Source organism: Saccostrea echinata, unplaced genomic scaffold, assembly GCF_033153115.1.
Source record: "Saccostrea echinata isolate AGI-Se365-2 ecotype Australia unplaced genomic scaffold, CSIRO_AGI_Sech_v1 ptg000007l, whole genome shotgun sequence".
Classification (NCBI taxonomy): Eukaryota; Metazoa; Mollusca; class Bivalvia; order Ostreida; family Ostreidae; genus Saccostrea; species Saccostrea echinata.
In genome coordinates, this window is record NW_026889756.1 from 4,673,917 (window position 1) to 4,695,407 (window position 21,491).

The 21,491-nt window shown below is 33.3% G+C and overlaps 1 long non-coding RNA gene across 1 annotated transcript; it reads right to left on the reverse strand.

Moving 5' to 3' along the window:
- Nucleotides 1-958: 958 nt before the first annotated feature.
- LOC133180758 (uncharacterized) lies at nucleotides 959-1,653 on the reverse strand. The gene is made up of 3 exons (XR_009720371.1): nucleotides 1,588-1,653; nucleotides 1,231-1,327; nucleotides 959-1,012 (listed from the first exon to the last, which is right to left on the reverse strand). It is a non-coding gene; the product is annotated as an uncharacterized LOC133180758 (long non-coding RNA).
- Between the last annotated feature and the right edge of the window lie 19,838 nt (nucleotides 1,654-21,491).

Sequence of the window (21,491 nt, forward strand, 5' to 3'; positions counted from 1 at the left end):
AACTTGCCCAAATGACTTTGGGTCAGGGTCATGATACACATACACCCTCAGGTCATGAATAATTTTTGTGTGAAGTAGTAGATTCTAATGTTCCTCCATAAAAAAAAATATATGGACCAGACATGTTTGCACAGACAGACAGACTAATGGACAGACGGACAAGGTGATTCCTATATATCCCCCAAAACTTTGTTGGGGGGTATAAATATAGTGTCGAATAACTACATTTTTTTAGTATTAATAACCTTGATCTTTTAAACTAGACTTTTCACTATCCTCAAGTATCTACCTTATAATTCTCTACATGACAAATTTAAAATAGAAGTGTTGTGAGTGAACTCAAAAAACAAAACTTGTTCATCATAGTCATGAACTTAGTTTGTTTGCTTTAAACTCAGAAGTATTATTTGGATTTTCAATGAATCAATGCATTTTCATTATATGATCAATAAAGCCCTGAATCACTTACCCTGGGGCAATGAATTTCATAATTTTAGTAGACGACTCGATGCTCATTACAATCATGCAAACAGTTTGCTTGATGTCCAGGTTTAAAGAATGCATTAATTTTAATGGTTTTTAGCTTCATCCCTTAGGCCCCTGGGGGAGCAAGGACCATGAAATTAATTATTTTTGTTCCCATTCGACCTCAGATGCTGCATTAATTTATGCCAAAATTGGTCGAAATTGGTTCAGCAGTTTTAGAGAAAATGTTCAAATGGTACCAGACAATGCACAGTGAATGACGATGGACAAAAACAGATAGCAATAGGTCATGACTGACTCAGGTTACTTTTAAATTACTTTCAACATTTTTTGTTATTATTCAGCTCAGGTGAGCTAATACAAAATATTTCTCATCACTGATATAAATAAACAGATAGTTTTAGACAACCATGTGTCCGACAATTATATTCTATATAATAATAGAACTTACCCTCAACATAAATCTTTCAAAGCTTGGCATGGACCTATTTGTTTTTGTGTCTGTTCGAAGTATATACTTTTTGTCCTTGAGGTAAAAAAAAAATATATGTTAATAAAAATTGCATTTCAGACTTGTAAGTAAAGCAAAACCAACAAGATGAAAAATTACTTATTTTACTGATAACATTTAACATTTTCTTCTCTTGTGATTGAAATGTATAATGCACATCATTACATGCTATGTAATCGCAAGTCTAAAAACAATGGGATCAGAAAATCTGATTTCTTTTTTAAGAGTATTACCATAATGCTGGTTAAACTTTCAGAATCTGTTTTTGAAGTCCAGACTTGGCATTTAGGTGTTTACATAGGAGATGAGCTTCTGCCTTCAGCCACCATCCTGGAGTGTACATTTAAAATCACATAAAAAATCACAATCTCAAAATACATTATTTATATTCATAAGGATGAAAAAGGCAAAGACATCTGAAAAATAAGTAATACACCCTAATTGCCCTAAAAGACAATGATTTCTTCTGCATGCTATATAAAGAAATACATGGGGGGACTTTTCCATCAGGGGTTTTATTTGCATCTTATTGGTAGGCTAAAAAAATATTTACAATAAATACTTGTTATAACAGTATGTTTAAACCTCACCTGCACTTTGATATAATGTGCCAGTGTTGATTCACACCTGGGCTGGGATGCTGACCAAGATAGTTGACTTCGTCAATAATTTCTTACTTATTTGGTAAACTTAGTCTATATTATGTTATACACTGAAATAAAAGAAACATACCCGTTAGTTTACATGCAACACAATCTGAAATATAAAATAATTAAATAACTGTTGATGTTATATATTCCTCTCCGTTATCCTAGTCTAGCTCCAGACACTTGCAGACGTCAGACTTTTTTCCAGTGACGTTACCCGTAACGTAAAAAATAAATGGAGGCTTGAAAATTCCGAAATGTATATTTTACATATTTTAGTGTTATACGGACGCTACCTACTGTATATCTAATGTCAATTTAGGTGAATTTCATTTGAGTTTTGTTGTGAAATTATCGTGATTTTGGTGGGTTTTTTTTAAGTTTAGTTTTGCTGAAATGTAGCTCTTGAATTCGGAATGATTATATCTATCGATGATCGAGTTCAATTTTATGTGCGTCTACCGATATACACATTATGAGAACTGGAAGTACTTGACTTGTATGTAAACTATGTTTTAATACTTTAAGAATAAATTATATACCAATGCGAAATGATTACTCCATGTCAGACATGCAAGTGGACGTAAGGTAAACAATGTGAAATAAATTGAAACATTAAAGAACATTAAAAACGCAAAACACGCACAACAAAGTGACAGCACACACACCTGTGAGCTTTCAGAAGTGATTGGGTTTTAATCATAGGTCATAATATTCAAATTATATTTTAAAAAATATTAGTTAAATCTTTACAATATATTATGATGATAAAAATCAATGCAACTTATGATCTAGGTACCCGTTTTAAGAAGTATTTTATACTTAGATCAGGTTGGTCATAATACTCTGATCCATGACTTACAGGTTATTGATTGTTAAACATTATCTTGATTAGTTCTCCAGATTTACTTTGAACTATTAAGTAAAAAAAGTATTTGGTCTGAGTCAGGCGTACATTTGTACAAAACGTTCCTGTATTTGAAATGTCACAAATTTAAGAATATTATAGTCCCAGCAACAATAAAACTTTTAGGGATTTTCTTCCCTTAATGACTAAAATTAAATAATAATTTTATTAATTTATTAATTGAAATTAAATAAAAAAGGACAGCATTTAATGATAGTTGACCAACATTTATCGTACATGTATATAAAAGTACCATTAATATAGAAAAAATACAGCCTTCTCAAACACAGGTTTTCAAACACATTTAAAACAACTTTTATTAACGTACATGAAATATATGGAGAGGAGATAACGAACAGTATTCAAGCTCAAAAGTCCATTAAACAATAAAAAATAGGAGCAGAGCAAACACGGACCTCTAAACATCAGAGGTGGGATCAGGTGCCATGGAGGAGTGAGCATCCCCTGCCGACCGGTCACACCCGCCGTGTGCTCCTTGTCATGATCGGGAAATAACGGAAAAATCCGTCGACAATTCAGTGTGTAAACAATGGCCTAACAATTAGTATGAAAAACGTCAGTCAGTATTTGACTCAATGATAAATTGTATTTGCTGACAAGGTCATTGTATCGATCATAGAACTTACGAAATGATGACTTTAAACGACACAGCTGATATTCTTGTTTCATCAACTTGTTTGTCAAAAATTTACCTCGTTTTAGAAATTGCTCATACGTAGAGCATACTCTTGCGTATCGAATCAACTGAGAGATATATACCCCGTATGCAGGTGATGAAGGTATATTGCTGCATAAGTAAGGAAAATTGACGATTGAAAAGTTAAAGTCATCACGTTTATCATAAAGCTTGGTTGTTAGATTACCATTAACGTCTTTTTCAAGTAAAATATCCAAATATGAAACAGATGTGTCAGACTCTGTGGTATCTTTGATTTCAAGCTCACCAGGATATATCGTATCGACATAAGAATGAAAATAGCCATTGTTAATTGACAATACATCGTCGATATATCTAAATGTCGAGTTGAAGGCCACAGCAAGTGTTTTCTTCTTTTCACGTACAAGATTTTCGACATATTCTGCTTCATATGAATAAAAAAAAAAGGTCTGCTAATAACGGGGCGCAATTGGTACCCATGGGAATTCTAATAGATTGTTGGAAGACCTGGTCTCCAAAAACCACATAGATTTTGTCAATCAGAAACTCAAGCATCTTTTTAATGTCAACTTCAGAGTACTTGTGTGTACAATCAGAATGTTTTTTAACAAAATAATTTTGCAAATGACCAATGACAAGGTACATGTAACGTGTGGCTGATAATACACATACTGTTCATTAATGTACGTGTAATGTGTGGTTTATAAAACATGTAATCTATGCATTTATAAACATAAGTGTAACGTGTGGTTGATAACACATGTAAGCTATGCATTTATTAACATACGTGTAATGTGTGGTTGATAATACATGTAAACTATGCATTTAACGTACATGTAAAATGTGGTTTATAATACATATGTAAACCATGCGTTCATCAACGTACGTGTTACATGTGGTTGACAATGCACATGTAACACATACGTGTATTCCTACCGCACGTTTCACGTAAGTTATGTGAAACGTATGTTGTCACACGCACGTTATCTGTACGTTGTACCACGTATGTGTAACGTGCGGTTGGAATTCACGTATGTGTTACGTACGTTTCACATACGTGTAACATATGGTATGTGCTACCATACGTTACACGTACGTGGCACAATTAGCTGTGTAAACTTCTCTCTCTCTCTCTCTCTCTCTCTCTCTCTCTCTCTCTCTCTCTCTCTCTCTCTCTCTCTCTCTCTCTGTACCGTCATGTAGCTCAGTCTATAGAGCGCTCGCTCCGTGATCGGAAGGACTTAAGTCGATAAAAAAGGTAGCAACTGTTCCTTCGCCAAGCGTACTTTGAAGTGAAAGTTGCAGGTCATTGGGATGAGACCGAGGCCTCAAGTCACGGTAGGCGTTGTCAGGATAAAGAACCGTCACTGCCCAATGGCCCTGATCGAGTGCCGAGCAAAGGTCTAAATTTGAAGCCCTTTACCGGTATATGGTGACGTCTCTATAAGAGTGAAACATTCTCGAACGGGACATAAAATCAACCAATCCCTCTCTCTTCTCTCTCCCCCTCTCTCTCTCCACGGTTTAAAAATAGGTTTTATTTTTTTAATACACTTAAGACAAACAGTAATACTGTGTCCATGATTAGGGCATGAAATAAGTTGTGAATGAAAAGAAATTGGGTAAAATATACCATCATATATGTATTAATCTGTAATTGTTTGTAAAACAGGGCCTCAGACATACTGCAACTAAAAGTTAGAAGCCTTTTATGATAACATCCATGCAAAAGTAATAACAGGAGAACCTCTTCCCAGAAAAAAAATATGAGAATGCCCTCCCCCTCATACAACGACTCTCAACATGTAAATATCTCTTGTGAATTAACTGTACATTAAATATCAATCAGTGAACAGTCCTTTATTTGTTTCAAAGGAGATGTTGGTTGAGAAAACTCGACTCGACCAAAGGAATTTATACATAAAATTTACTACCTAAGTAAATTTAAAAAAAAGATTAGATGCTAGGGCAGATCCAGAGAGCTCATATCCACTTCACATAAACAAAATGATTTTTTTTTCACAAGGAAAGTAAAAACTGATCAAGCGCAAAAAATTATTCGTATGGGTGGGAGGAGCACTTCTCATTGGCAAACCGTTTTAATTCATATATACTTCTATATGATTATTCTAACCAACGAGAGAGGAGCCATGCTTTCTTAAGGGGAGTGCGATCAATTTTTTGTTTATTTTACATTTGATAACCTGACTATCTGAAAATCTCCGCTGGCTGATCCATTACAGAGATTGTGCAATATGTTGCTTGGTCATTAGCTTTCCACATCACAACAGTTGGGGGATGACCCTCAATCTGCTTAATAAATAAAATATAACATGTATAACTGCATTACATACGACTGTTTCGATCTACACTAGAGCGGACTTACCAGTTTCGGATCAAGGAGGGTATCAATCATTTAAAAATGTCAAATGACAGCAGTTTCTTCATACACAAGGTGTCGCAGAAAATATATATCTATTACATGTACTTCCGTTGCCTTATAGATCACAGGTGCTAAGTTTTGACGTTGTGTTGGTTTATTGATTAAACGGCATGTGCAGATTTGCAGCCGATAGAAAGAAGGCATTTTGTTCATGAAATTGGGAATTATTCTGTTGTCAGTGAACAGGATCTAGAGGTATCGATATAAATATGAGAACGTAGGAACTAAATTCTGAAATCTTTTCCGATTTTGTCCAGAGATGTGATCTCTGTTTATCAGGGTCAGATTTCAATATAGAAGGTGAACAATTTACATTCATTCAAAAGTTAACGATGTTAGATTATATTTTCTGATATATTTTTTCTTATATTCTCCATGGCACCTGATCCCACCTCTGATGTTTGGAGGTCCGTGTTTGCTCTGCTCCTATTTTGTATTGTATAATGGACTTTTGAGCTTGAATACTGTTCGTTATCTGCATATATTTCATTTAAATCCTTCATGGATAAATTAGTATCTCATAAGATTTTTTGAAGAAGGTTAAATCTCTATCACCTCAGACATTTACCAGTTCTTGCTGATCTAAATTAATTAGTGAGCATTTCTTCACAACTCCATCAATCTGACCACGTACCTTAATACAATGTGATCTAAAATATAAATCTTAGTTATAGTTTCTTTTTTTAGTTTATATAAAAGTCTAGATTAAAAGTTTTTTTTTTTTTCATTGTGCATTTCTCATTTTTTTCATAAAGATTTCTTAATTTAAATAAATATCTGCAATTTGTACAATTTAAAAATATTTGAAAGACAAATACTTTTCATGGTTTATTCATTATCCTATAATTGCTGAATTGCAGATTCTTGAAATAAATTGTGATGTATATTTTCTTCTTAATGACAGTCGATAAGAATCTTTATCAAATTGTTTGAAGTTTTGTAAGTTTAATCCCTCTAAAACATGGAATGAATATTTTTGAACTTTAATGAGTCCTTAAATTGAAATTAGATGCCATTGCGGGAAAAAAAAAAAAAACTCAATAGGAGTTTTGTTATTAGTCAAGTACATTTTAGAAAAAAAAGTAATTATAATGGCAAATCTAAAATAAACGGCCTTAGATAAAATTCCTGCACACATTGTATTCTACTTAAAAGAAGTGTTCGTCAAGTGGCCTAGAGTGCTTTGAACAACTGGTACCAACAGATGCAAAAATACTTTTTGTAAAAGTGAGTGTCAGTGAAGCGCGTCGTTATATATATTTTTTTAATCAGGATTTAAACTCAATAATACCATGAAATTATAATGATCATGCTTTGTTTTTATGTAAGCTTCTCTCTCTCTCTCTCTCTCTCTCTCTCTCCATGGTTAAAAAATACGTCGTTTATATATTTGTAAATGCATTTTTTGATTGTTTTATTTATATTTTTTCTAGCCCTAAGACACTGTTCGTTAATTTCACCTTTTACAAACTGTAATACTGTTTTCTATGATTAGGGCATGCAATCAGTTGTGAATGAAGAGAAAAAAGTGGCTATAATATACCATTATATATGTATTAAGCTTTAAACGTTTGTAAAACAAGGGTTCAGACATGCTGCAAGTAAAAATTGGGGGAGGGAGGGTGGCCTTTCTAGGATAATATCCATAAAAATAATAACGGGAGACTCTTGTCGGAAAAAGGATATAAATGCCCCCCCCCCCTTCATACAACGATCCTGAATATTGAAATATCTCTTTGATGGGGGAGGAGGGTTGGAAGGCTAGGAGGAGGCATTTCTCAATGGCAAGCCGTTTTCATTCATATATATATATACTCATATGATTATTCCAACCAACGAGAGAGGAGCCATGCTTTCAAAAGGGGAGTGGGATCAATTTTATTTATTTTACATTTGATAACGTGACAATCTGAAAATCTCACCTGGCTGATCCGCTACAGAGATTTTGTAATTTGTTGCTTGGTCATTAGCTTTCAACATCACAACAGTGGGGGATGACCCTTATTCTGCTTTATCATTAAAATATAACATGTATAACTGCATAACATACGACTGTTTTGATCTACCCTAGAACGGACTTAAAGGTTTTGGATCAAGAATATCAAACAATTTAAAAATATCAAATGAAAGCAGCTTCTTCATACACAAGGTATCCCAGAATATATATCTAATACATGTACTTCCGTTGCCTTATAGATCATAGGTGCTAGGTATTGAGGATGTGTTGGTTTATTGCTTAAAACGGCATGTGCAGATTTGCAGTCGATAGACAGAAGGAATTTTTGTTTATAAAATTGGAAATATTTCTGTTGTCATTGAACAGGTATCGATGTAAAAATATGAACATGATATAGAGGTATCGATGTAGATATTTGAACAGGATCAAGAGGTATTAATGTAAATATATGAACAGGATCTAGAGGTATCGAGGTAAACATTAGATCGTAAGATCTAAGTATTCAATCTTGTTGGTCTATATTGAAAGCATCATTTTGTTTTTTCGTGTGTATGTGTGTGTGTTTTTACAAGGAGGCACGATCTCAAAGCGCCCGAGCTAAAATCTTCCATGCCATTTGTAAAGAAAAAATCTAGTGATATTCTGATATTTTTTTGCAATAATTGATAATAACAATCAAATAATTTTTGACTGTGATCGTTTGTTTTTTTTTTTAAATAAAGTTTTACTCAATTAGGATAGATGAGCACTTGCTGAAAATTCCAGCTAATTGTTTACTTTATTTTTCATTAAAAATAAACCTTGTCTACTATTTTACCGGACAACTCTCTAGTTTGTCACTTCATTTAATCGCAGAAATTGTTTTAGGTTAAAAAAGCAAAGACTTGATATTTCTCTCAGGTTTCAGAACTTCTTTAAAAACCTATGATAACATTTTCCTAAATTTTGAAGCAAGGTCTATTTTGGTTGGTTTTATTTAATTAACATAAATCATTTTGCATTCTTTTAAATATGGTTAACATCATGCAGTTAAAGTATTTATGACGTCAAAATCATGATGTTGTAGATTTATTTTGAAAATAATACCAAATTTAAATGACTGTAAAAAAGACTACTAAAAATAAATTGTTTTATAACCTTCAAATCCTAAATTATCACTTGATTAAGTTTCATTTATTTTGGTTACAGGGCCGATTTGGTACTTCGTGGATCTAGCTCTTTACATGGACGTCATGCCTATTAGAAAAAAAATCAATATTTTGTAAATACATGTATTTGGTAAAAAAAACTACATAATCCATAAAAAATCTCATGATAAGAAATGCTAATTTTTTTTTAAATCTCGGTATTATGTAAAACACTAAGCTACGCTAAATAAAATATGAAGATAACAGAAATCCAGCTCAAAGTCCTATAAAGAATACTAATTTGGAGCAGAGCAAACACGGACTCTAAAACCAACAGAGGTGGGATCAGGTGCCGTGGACGAATAAGCATCTCCTGCAGTGTGCTTCGTTTCCTGATAGGAAAATCGGAAAAATCCGTAGACAATTCAGTGTTAAAAAAATCGCCTCACAATTTGTAAGAAAACGTCAGTCAACATTGGATAGGATTTTTGTGGTGTATTTAGCCAATGAATTATAGAGTATGTGGTTTTAAAGCAAATTTACTTCAAATAAACTAATACTGCATGTAAAAGTAAGGTCCCACATGTCCTACCATAACCAGTAATGGATCGATGATATATTTTTGTTGCATTCTGTTACTGATGTTGCTAAATTTGACGTTTACAGGAGGGACTAGGCAGATATATTTTTGAGATTATTTCTAAATCCGTAGAGGTTTCTACTTTAAGATAATTTCCCAAGTGAATATATTTATATTTCATAAATAAAAACTAATCAATTAAAAAGTTTTTGACTTCAAAGACAACTCTTTCTTTAATAAAAATGGAACACTTCAATTTACATTCCTTGTCATCGGTCAGTTGAAAAATATTTTGTTAAAAAACATACTGATTGTACACACAAGAACTCCAAAACTGATATCATGAAGATACTTGAGTTTATGACATTATCCATGTAACCTTTAGAGATCAGTCGATTGATTGATTTATTGTGTGTTGTTTTACGTCCCGTTCGAGAATTTTTCACTCATATAAAGACGTCACCATATACCGGTGAAGGGCTTCAAATTTAGACTTTTACCCGGCACTTAGGGACATTGAGCAGTGAGGGTTCTTTATCGTGCCAACGCCTACCGTGACACGGATCCTCGGTTTAAGGTCTCATCCGAAGGACCCGAAACTTTCACTTCAAAGTGCCGAGCACTTGGCGAAGGAAGAGTTGCTAACTATTTTTATTAACTTAGGTCAGTCGGGGCCATGATTCGAACACACGACCTCCCGATAACGGAGCGGGCGCTCTACCGACTGAGCTACCGTGACGTCTAGAGACCGGTCGACATTGGATGCTCACTCCTTCATGGCATTAGATCCCACCTCTCTTTTAGAAGTCCGTGTTTGCTCTGCTTTAAATCTGCATTTTTTTTTTTACTAGACTTCTTCACTTTTAATACAAATTAACACTGTTTGGAACCACTTTGAATTTTAACTGTACTTTGAATAAAAATAACAATTCTCTCTCAATTCTTTTTGGTCGACTACTGAATTGACACTTTTATAAAAAGTATTTGTGACATGATGAATTTTTCCTCATATTTGTCATAGACACTTTTTACTTTTCATTAAATATAATTTGATTTTTCTCTAATTTTGTTTAATTCCATGTAGGCTTTACTAAAGTTAATTCTTTCAAGGCTGCTTCAATCATCACCCAATTGAAAACAATGCAGAAAGAAAAAAAAAACTATTTATAGGTCAAGTATAATATTTTTTTGAATATTCATAATCATTCATGATTATCAGCCTTTGGAACAATATGAATCACAGTATATAGTCTGTTTAATTTTTTGTCACCAATTCCCATCACTAATCGTCGCTTAAATTTACCTGTGTGACAAGCGGATCTTTTATTGCTAATCGCTTCTCTCCCTTGTTGCGTGACGTCATAAGAGACAACGAGAAATAGAAAGTACAAACTTAATATATTGCCGGTTATTATTGTTGGCGAGATATTGCCATGTGCGCGTTTAACTGTAGCAATAAATTGGGACAAGACATGAGTATATATATATTTCTTAAAGACTCGAAATTGAAGAAAATATTGACATTAAATTTAAGAGGAGAAGGTGTTGAACCCAATCAGCATGCGACGCTGGCGACATTTCAAATGGTCCAGTTAACAGTTTTATTAAACATAAAATGATTCACGAATTTCTTAGTTTTATTTCAAATTTATATTGTATATTTGTTCGTCAGTTTGGGTATTAGCCGCAATACTGTTTAGAGGGAAGGTTTTTTTTTCCTCGTTAGCGTAGAGTAGTAGACAAGATCACAGACACTTGACGAATGGTTTGTGTACAACCCCCCCCCCCCTTCTTACTGAGAATTTAACTTCGATATTTGATATCATTTTCCGTTTTTTGTCAATTTTAGAGATTGCCCGTTTAACAGTATGTACTCGTTATATAAAAATACTAGTTATTAATATATCAGTCATTCTAAAAAAGAAAAACATGCCCAATTCAGAATTTTTTATTGTAATAACTATAATTTTAAAGATCGATTTCAACTCTAAGACTTAACATACATACATGGTTTTGTAAATATTTACCGATATATATGCATTTAAAGTTTTGATATGAACACAGTATATTGTGGAAAAACGTATTCCACCGCAAATCTTAATGTCGTTTGAATCGCTTCATTCATTTACAAATTTCAAGATGAAATTTTCAGTCGCATAAGCGTACCGAGTAGATTGCAATTAATGTTAAAAAGTTTTTTCCTCTATAAAAAGATAACAAATCACTTCTCGCAAAGAAATACATGGATCTTCTTTTCATACGAAATCATATAGCATTTCGCTGAAAATCAATTAACTTCCGTTACCATCCTTTCATGAAAATTTAAAAGTAATAAATTACTTCTAGAAAAAAGTAAGGGTAAAAAGCAAGAAATTAATTCAAGGGAAAAGTCAGGGGACCACCCCCTCCCCCGATATTTCCTGCCTGTACGTAAAACTTTTTTCATCGGGAGCGGCAGGGGGTCGGGAGGTGAGGATGTTAGGCTCCAACTTTCAAAAATCAAAATTTTATTAATACATTACCAAATTACCATGATTTAACTACGCTTCAACCAATGTTGGGGGGGGGGGTGTAATCACCCTTTCAAATAACATTTTCAATAGTAAAAGGTAAGGTTTGGAAATAAGTTGGGGAAGTGGGGTGCCCCCCCCCCCCGAATAACTAGTCCCTGCTGGTGAAGGCACAGAAGCTTCTGCGTTTTAACAGTTATTTCATTCATTTTCTGGCAAAATAAAAATTATGCCATTTAGTTTTTGTTTACAAAATAAAAAAAACGTAGTAATATTTATTTTTTTAACGGAAAAGTTAATACTTTCATGTAAACTTTTAGACATGTAGTATAAAAAGCACGTATATATACTAAATGTTAATTTTTAAATCATATACTAATAGATCATAACATTCAAACATGCGTTTGAATTTTAATTTCTCGATCTTAAAAAAACCCCCAAAAAACAAGGTATTAAAGAACAATTACAAATCGATGAATGATTTAGCAATGGTTTAATAAAGGATTTCAAATTTTATTATAGAGTCATGATAATTTAAAATTCAAATCAAAACAGTATGACACAAAATATTATTTGTTTGTTTGTTTGTTTGTTTGTTTGTTTTTTTTTTTTTGTTTTTTGTTTTTGTTTTTTTTTTTTTTTGGGGGGGGGGGGGTTGATGTGTTCGCACTTGCGTATTTCCATATCTAGGCAGCTACATGCCTGGAGCCTTCAGACGACACAGAACCGGTCGAAGAAGAATAATCATTTTCATGTACTTTCCTTGATTGGCTCAAACATGTAGAGCCTATTCTTAACTGAAAGATCTACCTCTGGTATATCAACATCTCCGTTCCCTAAAATTTGCAATTTTTTAAAGATAATCGAGAGCACTATATTATATTTATATTACTTATACTATATTTATTTTACTAGATATTATCAGTTTCTGATGCTGATTGTCTCTTATGACGTCACAAAAAGGGGAAGTAACTCTATTGATACACCTTATTTTTAGCCATTTTTAAACAGGTAAATAAAGAAAACAACGAGGTTTAAAATTTTACTAATATTGTGATTCCTCTTTTTAACTATTATTTACAACATATATCATTTATAAGTGTTTCTATTTCCTATGAATTTGACCTTTAAAGAGCATTTTTGTTGTGTTGGGATAATACAGTTTTATTTTCGTTACTTAATACGCATGAAGCGGGCTTGAATAGGTAATAATTTTGGTTGCCTCACGCTAAAGATTATAAAAATTCTTCTCACAATTGCATTTTGATTGTAATCTTGAAAAAACCCTTCAAAAATGATGAATAATCAATGTCTTTTCTTTTTAAAATTATTATTATTATTATTTTTTTTTTTGTTATTGTTTTGGAGCAGTAACGTGTTTAGTATTGGCGAGGCGATTTGCCTTATTTGTACCAAAATAATAATTTAAAAGGATTGAAATGCTAACTATTTTAATTTGAACAATACGAAGCTTACCTCTTGTTTAGACTTGATCTATAAAAATATATCATATTTAATAGGAACAAATTGTGTTCTTATATAAATGTTTGTTAGTAAACCTGGGGAAAATATTATTGATTCCTCAGAAAAAAAAAAATATGAGTTGTAAGTTCCCTTTCCTCTTAGAAAAATCAAAACACTTTTTAAAGAAAGGTTAGACAGAGAAAAAAAATCAAGAAAGCATAGTAAGTATTTTTTATGAATGTTTAAGTATTATGCTATTTATGCTAACTTTGTTGTCCAACAACTCAAGCTAAGTATGAAAGATGTTATAGAAGTATATGTTTATTTTTAGTCATTTTTTTTCTACCTAGTAAGTCTAGCTATTCACATATCTTGATGCATACATGAATACAATATATATACTGGTAATTCAATAATACAAACTATAAAAAGAAGCTATTTTGTTTCAGAATCCTTCAATTGCTATAATAGATAGCACTGTGTGGAGAAATGTCTAAATATTCCATCATTGGATTCATACTTCAAACGATTGCGTTGGTATTTGACATCATAGGGTTTGCTTCACCTTACTGGTTTTATTCTGAAGTGAGTGAATCAAAGACATACTTGGGATTGTGGAAATCATCCTTACTCTTATCAAGATAACCCCATATACGTTGACATTCCGGTTAAAGGATTAGATAACAAAAAATGTTTAAGGAAATTGGTAACGCCATATCAGCATGATTTTAACGATTTCAATTTGTTTAACTAATCTAGATTGGCTGATGACAGTGCGGGCTTTCGCATGCCTTGGATTTATTTGCCTGCTGATCGCCGTTGTTGCTCTGGCAATCAGATCTTGTATAATTGAAGCCTCACTTTTTAGCTCACCTGAGCCAAAGGCTCAAGTGAGCTTTTCTGATCAAAATTTGTCCGTTGTCTGTCGGCGTCGGCGTCGTCGGCGTCGTTGTTGTCGTAAACTTTTCACATTTTCATCTTCTTCTCAAGAACCACTGAGCCGATTTCAACCAAACTTGCCACAAAGTATCCTTGGGTGAAGGGGATTCAGGTTTGTTCAAATGAAGGGCCATGCCCTCTTTCAAGGGGAGATAATAAAGAATTAGTGAAAAATTAATAGCATCTTTTAAAAATCTTCTTGTCAAGAACAACAGAGCCAGGGAAGATGAAACTCATGTGGAAGCATTCTCAGGTAGTGTAGATTCAAGTTTGTTCAAATCATGACCCCCGGGGGTAGGGTGGGGCCACAATGGAGGATCAAAGTTTTACATAGAAATATATAGGAAAAACCTTTAAAAATCTTCTTCTCAAGAACAGCAAAGCCATGATGAGTCATATTTATATAGAAGCATGCTCAGGTAGTAAAAATTCAAATTTGTTCAAATCATGACCCCCGGGGGTAGGGCGGGGCCACAATGGAGGATCAAAGTTTTACATAGAAATATATAGGAAAAATCTTTAAAAATCTTCTTCTCAAGAACAGCAAAGCCATGATGAGTCATATTTATATGAAAGCATCCTCAGGTAGTGTAGATTCAAGTTTGTTCAAATCATGACACCCGGGGGTAGGGCGGGGCCACAATTGAGGATCAAAGTTTTACATAGAAATAAATAGGAAAAACCTTTAAAAATCTTCTTCTCAAGAACAGCAAAGCCATGATGAGTCATATTTATATGGAAGCATCCTCAAGTAGTGAAGATTCAAGTTTGTTCAAATCATGACCCCCGAGGGTAGGGCAGGGCCACAATGGAGGATCAAAGTTTTACATAGAAATGTATAGGAAAAATCTTTAAAAAATCTTCTTCTCAAGAACAGCAAAGCCATGATTAGTCATATTTATATGGAAGCATCCTCAGGTAGTAAAAATTCAAATTTGTTCAAATCATGACCCCTGAGGGTAGGGCGGGGCCACAATGGAGGATCAAAGTTTTACATAGAAATATATAGGAAAAATCTTTAAAAAATCTTCTTCTCAGGAACAGCAAAGCCTTGATTGGTCATATTTATGTGGAAGCATCCTCAGGTTGTAAAAATTCAAATTTGTTCAAATCATGACCCCTTGGTGTAGGGCGGGGCCACAATGGAGGATCAAAGTTTTACATAGAAATATATAGGAAAAATTTTAAAAATCTTCTTCTCAGGAACAGCAAAGCCCTGATTGATCATATTTATTTGGAAGTATCCTCAGGTTGTGTAAATTCAAGATTGTTCAAATCATGACCCCCTGAGGTAGGGCGGGGCCACAATGGAGGATCAAAGTCTTAAATAGAAATATATAGGTAAATATCTTCTGATGAAGAACTGTAAAGCCATGATTAGTCATTTTGATATGGAAGCATCCTCAGGTAGTGTAAATTCAAGTTTGTTAAAATGATGACCCCCCGGGGATAGGGATGGGCCACAATGGGGGGTCGAAAATTTTACATAGGAACATATAGGAAAATATCCTCTTCTCAAGAACTGAAAATCATGTTTAGTAATTTTGATATGGAAGCATCCTCAGATAGTGTAAATTCAAATTCGTTCAAATGATGACCCATGGGGTAGGGTGGGGCCCAATGGGGGATTGAAAGTTTTACATAAGAACATGCAGAAAAAATATTTCTTCTCAAGAACAGAAAAGCTATGTTTAGTCATATTGAAATGGAAGCATCCTCAGGTAGTGTAGATTCAAATTTTCAAATATTGACCTCTGGGATAGGGAGGAGCCACAATGGGGGATCAAATTTTTACAAAGGATTATATGGGAAAATTTTTTCAAAATTTACTCAAGTACAACAAAGCCATTTGTTATATTGACATGGAAGCATCATCAGGTATCCCCCCCCCCCCCCGTAACCTATTCAATACTGAACTGATTTGTGCTTTTGTGCTTTTGCCTAGCCAATGTGCTCAGGTGAGCGATGTGGCCCATGGGCCTCTTGTTTATTTGTCTGCTGGATTACTATTTACATTTTTACATGATATTAACATCTAGATCGATTAAGTACACAGTTTTTAGGTTTAACCTTCAGTAAGCAAACTTACTCCTTGCTTTTCTTATTCAAGTATATGTTTCTTTCTTTCAGCGATATGTGTCCTGATATCCATTGCTGTCTTTGCTGCCAGGATCAACGAACACTTTGAACGCTGTCACTTTCACTTTGCATTTGCTTTTTGCATCATTGCGATGATTTTAGCAATACCAGCAGGAATTATCTTAGTACTAGCAGGGTCAAAATAATACAAAAAGACAACGTTCTGTACCTATCTTTAATTCATATGAATAAAGTGAAATAAATCATTTGAGGAAATAAAATTCTAAATATGGAATTTTCAAATATATCTGTTAATGAATTTTCAAGTACAGAATGAGTAATCAATTTTTTTTTTCTAATCTGAAGTTGATATTAAAAAGATGATTGAGTTTCTGATTAACAATATTTATGTGGTTTTTGGAGACCAGATCTTCCAACAACTTATTGGTATTCCCATGGGTGACCAATTGCGCCCCGTTATTAGCAGACCTATTTTTGTATTCATATGAAGCAGAATTTGGCCTTCAACTCGACATCTAGATATATCGACGACGTATTGTCAATTAGCAATGGCTATTTCCATTCTTATGTCGATACGATACATACCGCTGAGCTTGAGATAAAAGATACCACAGAGTCTGACACATCTGTTTCATGTTTGGATATTTTTCTAGAAAAAGACGTTAATGGTAATCTAACAACCAAGCTTGGTACTTTATGAGTACTGTGCAACAATATATTCGAGAAGTGGTGTAAATCAGATGTTGATACTTAAAAATTCCAAGGAACATTTGGAAAATTTGAAATCACAAAATTTTATCAAAATCAACATCAAAACTTAAGACTTTTAAACTTTATATACAACCATTACCCACGATAAATTAATGTCCAGGCTTTTTGATATCATTGACAACTGTTTTTTTTTTTCAATAAAAATAGAACTCCTAAATTAACTTAGCTTGTCAATGGTCATTTGCAAATTTATTTTGTTAAAAAAACATTCTAATTGTACACACAAGTACTCTGAAGTTGATATTAAAAAGATGCTAGAGTTTCTGATTGACAATATCTATGTGGGTTTTGGAGACCAGGACTTCCAACAATCTATTGGAATTCCCATGGGTGACCAATTGCGTCCCGTTATTAGCAGACCTATTTTTGTATTCATATGAAGCAGAACTTGTTCAAAATCTTATACGTGAAAAGAAGAAAACACTTGCTGTGGCCTTCAATTCGACATTTAGATATGTCGACGACGTATTGTCAATTAACATTGGTAATTTCCATTCTTATGTCGATTCGTTATATCTCGGTGAGCTTGAAATCAAAGATACCACAGAGTCTGACATACCTGTTTCATATTTGGATATTTTACTAGAAAAAGACGTTAATGGTAATCTAACAACCAAACTTTATGATAAACATGATGACTTTAACCTTTCAATCGTCAACTTCCCTTACTTATGCAGCAATATATCTCTCTCAGTTGATTCGATACGAAAGAGCATGCTCTACGTATGAACAAATTCTAAAACGAGGTTAGTTATTGACAAACAAGTTGATGAAACAAGAATATCAAGAGTCTCGTTTAAAGTCGTCATTTCGTAAGTTCTATGGTCGATACAATGACCTTATCAGCAAATACAATTTATCATTAAGTCAAATGTTGACTGACGTTTTTCATACTAATTGTTAGGCCATTATTTACACAATGAGTTGTCGACGGATTTTTCCGTTATTTCCCGATCATGAGAAGGAGCACACGGCGGGTGTGACCGGTCGGCAGGGGATGCTCACTCCTCCATGGCACTTGATCCCACCTCTGATGTTTTAGAGGTCTGGGTTTCCTCTGCTCAAAAATTTGTATTGTTTAATGGACTTTTGAGTTTGAATACTGTTCGTTATCTCCATACATTTCATTTTATACATATTAACTTGAAATATATATATATGTTTCGGAAAGTTTGATTTCGTCCAAAAAAGATTTCTGAATTGGAAAAAATCCCTTCCCTGATTAGATGTTTTTGTAAATCTTAATTAAAAAAGTAGCCTTGAACAGAATGACCAATAAAAGACAACACTCATTGCTTGGATGTTTGAAGTTTTTCAATTAATTTGTGTCAAATGTAAGAATCAATGTAATTAAAATTACATGTCCCGAATTCGCTAACTCTACTCAAGCATCTTACAAACCCATGCAGAATCACGTCAGATTACCTTTTGATTAGCCAACGAAATTGCCGCCGCGGAAACTTTGGCTTGTAGTTGTATCTATTTTGCAGCTAAACTTGAACACCCGAGGAGTTTCGTAGTATACAAAACCATGCATGGTAAAAGTCGTGCTATGTTGGAATATCTTGTATAGGCCTAGTTTGTGCATTTTAGATTGCGTTATTCAGGTAAGAATGGCTGACATTCAGTTTATACCACAATTAACCTAAATCATACGGCAAAACTGAGTATTCTGCATGAGAAATGTTAAGATGTAACCATGGTACTATTCTTAGAGTCGTATACAGATGCTTGAATTTGATCAATTTTCCCGATCATGTCAAGGAGCACACGGCGGGTGTGACCGGTCAGCAGGGAATGCTCACTCCTCATGGCACCTGATCCCACCCCTGATGTTTTAGAGGTCCGTGCACGTGTTCTCTCTGCTCCTGATTTGTATTGTTTGAATGGACTTTTGAGCTTGAATACTGTTCGTTATATTCATACATTTCATTGACCAAAGTTTTCATGTTTGTTCATTATTGAAAGGCGGTAGCGGATTTTGCAAATCTAATTATGTACCCAGGGATGGAAGATCTCCACATGAATTTTACATAAAATTACCCGTTTTTTTCAATTGGTTTCCAGTGTCATGTTAATGGCAATTTCCTCATTTTAAAATGAAATTTTTTCCACGTGTTTTATCAAGAATGGCTAAAGATAGGAACTGGAGACATGTCAGAGATAACAGAGCATGAGTTGTAGATGTGTGTTGTTTTTTTTATGAGTCGTCAGTACTTCTAATCGCTACAAGAAGCGAATGTAAAAAAAAAAAACAAAAAAAAAAAAAACATTTTTTAAAAATATTTTTCATTATTCAATATCTTTCTTTAATATCAATAGGGTTGATAGAGACTTTTATTTCAAAATAGTAAATATATAAATTGTTTTAAATTTGATAAATCCAAATCCTAATTATTCGTCATTTTTCACAAGCTATGGCCCTTCCAGTATAATGGTTAGCGTAATTTGTCGCAGACATCTGAGAAAACATTGATATAAAATTCTTGTAAAAAATAGAATTTGAATCCAATATCAAATTTCAGTATTTTTTTCGTCAGATTTTACTAATTAATAATTGTGCAGAAAGGCATTGCAAAAGTTACTCGCTTGCATGGGAGTATGTAAGAGATAAACGCAAATCGAATGAATTTTTTGGATAATAAGCAACGTTGCAAAATTGATGAATAAAATTTGAAATATTTGTAGAAATAGTAAAAATGTTTTGAATATGTTAGAGATGCAAATGACGTAAGGATATTTTCCCCCTACACTTCGCATTTATTGTCTTGTCCATTACTGCGCATGGTCTGCAGAAATCATCGGCATCATCACGTGACAAAAATCCATGAGATCTGATTATGGATAGACTTACATTTTCATTTTGATGACAATACATTCTTATTATTCATAGCTGATTTTCATATCGTTTAATCATTTTGACGAATAAATGCACTCAAAGCACATTTTGTTTCTATTTATCTTGCTATTTGAGATACTTATGAAGAGAGTTTGATTTAAAAATGTTCACTCTTCTTTCGCCTTTAAGAAACTTTCACTCTCCTTGAACGCTTAATTGTTAAAGTACTTTAATAAAAGCCGTAACGCGGGTAGGTTAAGGCTCCTTGAAAAATATCACAGTACATCTTATGAAGTCACTTCCCTGAACTTCTAAGATATGACGTCATAATGTAATATGACGTCAAGTCACTGAGAGCTTGAACAATCATGATGGGGAGAGTGCCATAAAGTTCACGTCTTATTTCAAAGCACATGTTAAGTGTAAAATTCATGTCTTGACTATATTTTTAGCCTGGGGGTGTGTAATTATTGTTAATCATTACGACTTTTTCTTAAATTTCTTTAGATTTAAATTATGTGTATTCTAAAATGTTCCCGTTTACAGTATCATGGTTAGAAGTAGAATGTGTATATGTGTACATATATCAGTCTGGCACAAGTTATTAATGAGGATTATCTTTAGCTTTTGCGGAAATTTATAATAAGAGAAATTTCTCTTCTTGAATCTTGCTTGGGATGGAATTGTAATTGCTTTGCTTTGATATAAATAACGACGAAGAATGGAAAATACTGTCAAATTTGTGGGTAAGCTGAAATTCTTATGAAAAATTTTGTAGACTAATAATACTATGGCAAGTACAAAGCACTTTTGGGATACATTAGGAAACAATAATTTTATTTGTGTAAAAAAAAATGTAAAAGAAAAGAAGTTATACATTTTCGCTGAAGCGATTTATGTGCAACACCTTGAAAAAAATCACGTGACAGTCAAGTTATCAAGGGGGTCAAATGATAGCGTAACAAATGTGTTCATGTGTAAGTGAGAGGTCAGTTTGTTCAAATGGTCTATATTAACTTTCATAATTTATATTGAAATCAAAACCGAGCTGGAAATGTAATGACATGTTTTGAATGCAATTTAATGCTTCGGGCATCCTTAACATAGCTGCGAATATTGTTTGCCGCCGATTTGTTGCTTTGCATCAATCTTAATTGTTCAGACCTAACAATCAGTTTATTTCTTTTTTCTTTTGGATCTTTTTGTATCCTGTATTCTATCTTAAGTTGATTATACACTACTGTAATCACACTTATTATTTTGTTATACTGATTTATGCTACTGTATAAGGATTTTTTTACACGGAGCTGAAGAAGATTAACGTATTCTTTATTCATAACCTTCTTTCATCATTAAGTTACTAAGTAAAACAGGTTTTATATGATATCTGTAAAAAAAGCAATGACATACGTTGAGATGCGTCATTTCTATTTTACTTATATATCACTCATATTTGGACGGCATACCAAACAAAAGGTAAGTGAAGTGTGAGTTAACAATCGCATTACCTATGTAATTATTTAATTGTTTA